General features: G+C 31.3%; 1 long non-coding RNA gene across 1 annotated transcript; it reads left to right on the top strand.

The window, feature by feature from the left end:
- Positions 1-1,527: 1,527 nt before the first annotated feature.
- On the top strand, positions 1,528-4,439 carry LOC148853190 (uncharacterized). The gene is made up of 2 exons (XR_016099110.1): positions 1,528-1,759; positions 4,131-4,439. It is a non-coding gene; the product is annotated as an uncharacterized LOC148853190 (long non-coding RNA).
- The last annotated feature ends 1,747 nt before the right edge of the window (positions 4,440-6,186 follow it).

Raw genomic sequence — 6,186 nt, forward strand, 5'->3', positions numbered from 1 at the left:
TTCTTATATTTCATACTTATTTTTGTTTATTATAATGAATATACAATATTAGAGACATGCCCATTTCTTTTTTTTTGTACTATATATTTTATTAATTTTAATTTAAAATTTTTATTATTTAATTATGGTATTACTTATTAACCCATTTGATGCTAAATGGTTTAATTGTTTTCAAATTAAACCATTAAATTTTTCAAAATAGTTTTTTATACTATTAAAATTAATGTTGTAGATTTAATTAGTATACTTTAATGATGAGAAAAAATGTATCTTAAATATAGCATTTAATGAGATAGAATAGGAAAATGGTTTTATTTAAAATTTACATTCCATTTCTATAATTAATAAAAATATTTCTTATTTATCATACTGATTATTGCTTAATATGTCAAATATATGATGTTAAAAATGTTCCCATTTCTTTTTAAAATTTTAATTTTTTTTTACATTTTATCTAATTTTGAATTTTATGATTTAATTGCAGCAGCATGGATTGACTCATTTGACCCAAAATAGTTTAATTTCTTACCACCACCTAGATGAAAACGCTATATATATGTTTTTTAAGTAAATTTTGGAAGTATAAGTTTTTATGTTATTGGAATTATTAATTTATTATATATGGATTTAATTAGTAGAAATTAATGATGAGAAAAAACAAAAATGCCTTAAATATGTGATTCAATAAAGGTACATGCAAGTTAATACCTTAAATGTTGGGTTTAATGAGAGGGAATTGAAAGAATTGAATATCTTAGGCCTCGTTTGCTTTTCAGTAAGTTATTTACCCGGGTAAATACACTTACCCAGGTAAGTGTTTCTAGGAAAGATTTATCCAGGTATTTCATTTACCCATGTTCTTTTATTTCCCATGTAAATAAGGCAATGACCATTTTAGGAATAAAATTCAATTATTAAAAGGGGCATTTTTGTCTAATTCAAGTGTTAGAAACTTTCCTGTAAGTGAGAAAGTTATTTACCCATTTAGGAGATGGGTACCTAGGAAAATAAACTTTCCTGGTCCCCACATAAATCTGAGAAAAGAACATGAATTTCTTGGTCAATAGGAATCAAAATCCCATTGACCAACTTTCTCCCCTCTCAAAATCCAATATAAGAACGCCCCCTTAAAATTATCTCTTTTCAAATCATTTAATATTAATAATCAATTGTCCTATTTTCTCTCATTTTTATAAATAATTTTAAATATAAAAAAATAGATTTTATTCTTACAAAATTCCAGAAATATTCTTTTCAAAATAGTATATTGTTCGAGTCCAGTATTCATCCTTTTTAAAATAGTATAGTATAGATTTAGGCGTCATTTAACAATATTCTTTTATTTCCGGATGTTAATTAATGTTAATGTTAAATGATTCATGTCTGCTTCCGATCCCAAGTATATTGTTCGAGTCCAGTGCTCTTAAAATTTTTCCCTGGGCTATTTGGATGGGCCCAATACTCAATGGGCCACTGGAGACCCATTTATTTTTCTTTTCTCGTAATTGTTGTATTAAAATTTCATTCGTCTTCTGGGTGAGCGAGAAAGGGAAGGGTCAAGGGTTGTTTTGTGAACAAGACACGAACTAGGGTTTCTGCAATAAAAGGAGTCATTTTCTTGATCTGCAAAGCGAAAATGGCAGCAAGCACGAATCTGTTCAAGTTTCTTCGACCTGGGCTTCGTCCCCAGTCGGCTGATATTCAAGCCGCGGCGATGTGGGGTGTTGCTGCAACCACCGGAGCTCTTTGGCTTATCCAGGTAGTTTAATTCGTTCTATTTTTATTTTTTACATTTCAATCACAATCTCGTATTTCAATCGATTTCTACAATCATTCCTAATTTATTGATAATCTGTTTTGTAGTTACTGATACTTTTTATTTTTGACCTTTGATCCTTGATTATTTTCTTCTGTGCGATCATTCATTTTGGATTTCCGGTTCTCACCCCCCATCTCTCCGAGAGAATCAACTTTGAAGTGCTTCAATGTTCACCTATAATTAAGTTATTGTGACGATAAAATGATAAAAGTATTTCTTAAGAATCTGAATCTGGTTCACTTTTAACCTTTAGGGATAACTGCAAATTTAAGGTGTAGTACATTTGCTCTTTGAATGAACTATCTCTGATGTAATAAGAGAAAAGGATACTTCAATTAAATTAGAGTACAATTACATGGTTAGAATATTCTAACAAGGTCTAGAGCTACCTCTTGCAAGGTTGCGGTTAATGAAATTCGTATACTGTACTCCCTATGGAACGCACAAATGCTTGGATGGTGAAACATGTTATTTTTTTTTCAAGGAATTTGGTTCTTAATCAGTTAATCTATTCTGGTTTTTGCATTGGAAATTCTGTGACATCAGCCCATTCTCCAAGTAGCGATGTTCAATCTAAGGGTTTCCACTTCATTGTATATGATGACATAGTGGGAATACATCTCTACTAGTTTTCTTTTCTTTATAAATGTTTCTTTATGGTTTATACAGGATATACCACTACCTTATTAGATTTGTTCTGGTCCCCTCGTTAAGTTCAAATTAGTTATTTCTATCCTTTAACTATCAGTAGTCATTATCACTAAACCGATCATGTTTGCACCTTGAGGGCATTGTGCAAATTTGGGGGTTGGATCCCTTTACTAAGGGTTGATTGTTGCAGTTAATGGACCAATAGAAAAGGCAGCTTATGCGTCTTTACAGCTTTATGTTTATGGACCTTTGTTCTAATATCATAGCTGTCATTGTTTCGTAGCTGGTTCTCTCAGTGTTTTAAAAGCCCAAGGGCCAATTTGCGCCTCGGGCGCAAGGTGAGCAGAATTACAAAAAAAAGCTAAAAATAAAAAAAAGTCAGAAAATTCAAAAAAATGCCAAAATTTAAAAATAAAATGCAAAAAATATTAAACATAATGTTAATAAAAAATATAAACTTAAAATTTTAAATAAAAAATTTAAAAAACCTATTATCTAAAATTAAAATACATAAATCATTCATAAAAAAAATTAAAATACATAAATCATTCATAAAAAAAATTAAAATACATAAATCATTCATAAAAAAAATTAAAATACATAAACACAACATGTAAAGTGTATTCAAATGAAAATTTAAAAAGAAAAGCAAACATATAAACCATTTTCAAACATGTAAAACCCACAATCTTCTTTTTTACCTTAATTGCATTGCTTCAAGTAGTTAATGTGATGTAAAACATATTGCATTTTTGATTCTATGAGTTGCCTTTGTATCATGCCCCTCGAGGCAAACCCGAACAAGTCTATGTTAGGGTTTGAAAATCTTATTTCTCACATAAAAAAATAATGATTTTATTACTTTCATTGCCTTTTAAGAAGATATTTTATTGCAATAAATGAATGAACAACATTAGCAAATAGGGAGACGATGTTTTATAATTTTCATTGCCTTATTCTTGTTGTCATCACCTGTTGCCAAGATAATGAAGATATTTAAAGATACTACAGGCAGGATCAGATACTTCAATATTCTTCTCCGACACTTAAAAATGCACCCGCCTATCCTTATGTCCAGTAAAATAATTTGAGAATACCTTTCCTGCCTGTCCAGTGAAATTTACAAGTGTGTGACTTTAATTCGGAATTAAGCTTACCCAGGTATCCCAAGATTAAGCATCTGAGATCTTTAGGATGACGGGCTCCTGTAAATTATGTGGGGTGTGGTTGTTTGGATGAATCACCTCCACTACAACATTTACCATTTAACAATTTCTTTGCAAATTTTTACTGTAATTCAGCTCTGAGAATGAATAGTGTAAAAGATAAGGGGAGAAGAGATATACATTAGGTGTAGCTGTTTTCTTTCTGTTTTTTTTTCATTGATTGGGGGGTAGTTTTGTTTTGTTTTGTTTTATTTTTTTCTGTGGCAGCAGCATTGTTGAAGGAACAGCTTTAACTTGTCAATATCCAATTAGGTAGTTTGGTTTGTGGTCCCATGCATCCGGAAAAATGGGAGGCCACTGCTATAGTCCAACAGAGAACAGACTAATGAGTCTCAGATAAATCAGCATGATATGTTTTGGCAATAGCCCGCATATTACATTGTAACATATCCACTTTCTGTTCATCTCTTAATTTCTTGCATTTACTTGTACAGCCATTCGATTGGTTGAAGAAGGCGTTTTTGGAGAAACCTGAGTCAGAAGGGCAGTGATTCTTGATAATGAATGGAATTAAGCCACCTTCCGATCATCTGACAGGTTTGTGGTGGCATGTCCAAACAGAGTATTTAAAATTTTTAATAAGGGAACTTTTTTTTTTGTTTGTTTGTTTGTTTTCTTTCGGAGGTATCTGTGATAAATTGAGATTTATTAAGGGAACATGAATTTTACGTTTTTTACTGTTCTCTCCCTTTAAACCTTTGTGCACTGCTGAATCTCATCCAGTATCACAACCCGTTTATTTATTTTTTGTTTGTTTCGGTGCATATTTCATTGATAATTGCGTGCAGTTTGGAGGGGAAATGGTATATTGTTGTGTATACTGCTTAACCATATGGCTTTCGCATTTATTCTGCTGTTCCTTGCTATTATTGATTCTGGTTGCTAAAATTGCAAATGACGTGGCGTTATATGTTGGTACAAGGTATTTCAAGGTTTTTCAGCACATGAATTCAGGAAATTAATTCGAATTTTTCTTGGATAAGAATGAAAATTGTCCAGGGGAAGCAACATGGTATTTGGTCTGATTGGTTTGGGTTATATATTGTTCTCAAGTGTGTTCTTTAGATTTAAGTTCTGGTTTGGTTAGGACTTGGGGTTGGAATTGGAAGTAAGACAACTTTGCTTGGGCACCTCAACTGGCCTGAACTGTACACTTAGACAAAAAATAAAATAAAAAGCTGGGTGTCACCAGATTTTTGAGAGTGCAGTCTTGTTTGTTAAAGTCTTCCGTCTTGGGGACGGGCTTCTGGGTCATTTGATTGCTTAGGAGGCTTTGGATTTCAATTGCATTCTCGTTCTCCTTATTTTTTAATTTATTTGGCTCTCACTCGCTTTTTATCCACAAAGTATGCGAATACTGAGGATTTAGTAGAACAAGAATAAAAGGAACTTCATTTGCACTCAATGTTTTAATCCAACCTGGAAGTTGAGAAGTCTCTTTAAGGATTTCGGTTTAAAAAAGTCAAGATTGAATTGAACTGAATTGAACCATTGCCAGATTAAAATATTTAATAGTTTAATGGTTCAACCACCTTACAACGCGAAGTTTAACGTTGGAGCCATGTGTTTTGTTGGGGTTTTAAAAAGAGAAATCCTTACTTTATAAATTTCTCTAAAACTAGCGTGTTTGGAATCCTGGATGTTTCCCTACTTATTTAATAAATGCTGTCACATAAGTGCCATTTTAGCATTTCCCCATTATGCCGATCCAAATGTATAGACTTGCAAAAGTAAGCTTTGGTTTATATGCACACTTACCGTTGAGGGAAGTTTTATTTTAATGTTTCTTCCCAACGGGTAGGTGTTTATTCACTGTATTGCTGATGTGGTGTTTAATGGTGTTTAGTGGTGCTAAGTGTCAAACAGGTTTGTTATTGCCTTTCTAGGTTTTGCAAATAAATCAACTACAGACGTTTAGTGAATAAACACCCATGGTTCCAAAAACATATCTAATCTGATATCATGATATGTTACTCTTAGAGAAGCTATTTACCCATAAATAACAATAGAAGGATCGCAAACGCTTTAGATTTTATGGATTTCATGGGATGGGGTATCATACCATTCTAGTATTTATAGAAATCTATATTTATATCTATACTTGCTATTCAAAATTTGAATGAGGCTTGGATTTTGGATATTGTTTTACTAAAATATTCTTATCTCCTCAATTTGATCTTTTATATTATGAGGAAAAAAATGTAATTTGATCTATTACTTTTATTAAATTCATTCAACTCCCTTACATTAAATCCTATAGTTAATGTATTAATTGTCATTCTCTTTCATTAAATATAAGGTACATTAGCTTTATGGGCTTTTCCTAATTAAAATACCCCTACTTACTAATTTAGTCCATCTCTAGTTGTGTGGACAAAAAATGTAATTTAAAGTACTATTATTTCTAACTACATTCTTAGATGTTTTATTTGAATTATTTTTGTTTCTCATCAATAAATTTTACTAATTAAATCTATATCCAAAATTATA

The sequence above is a fragment of the Nelumbo lutea genome, chromosome 5, assembly GCF_056320005.1.
Source record: "Nelumbo lutea isolate HS-2025 chromosome 5, American lotus-T2T, whole genome shotgun sequence".
NCBI classification, from domain to species: domain Eukaryota; kingdom Viridiplantae; phylum Streptophyta; class Magnoliopsida; order Proteales; family Nelumbonaceae; genus Nelumbo; species Nelumbo lutea.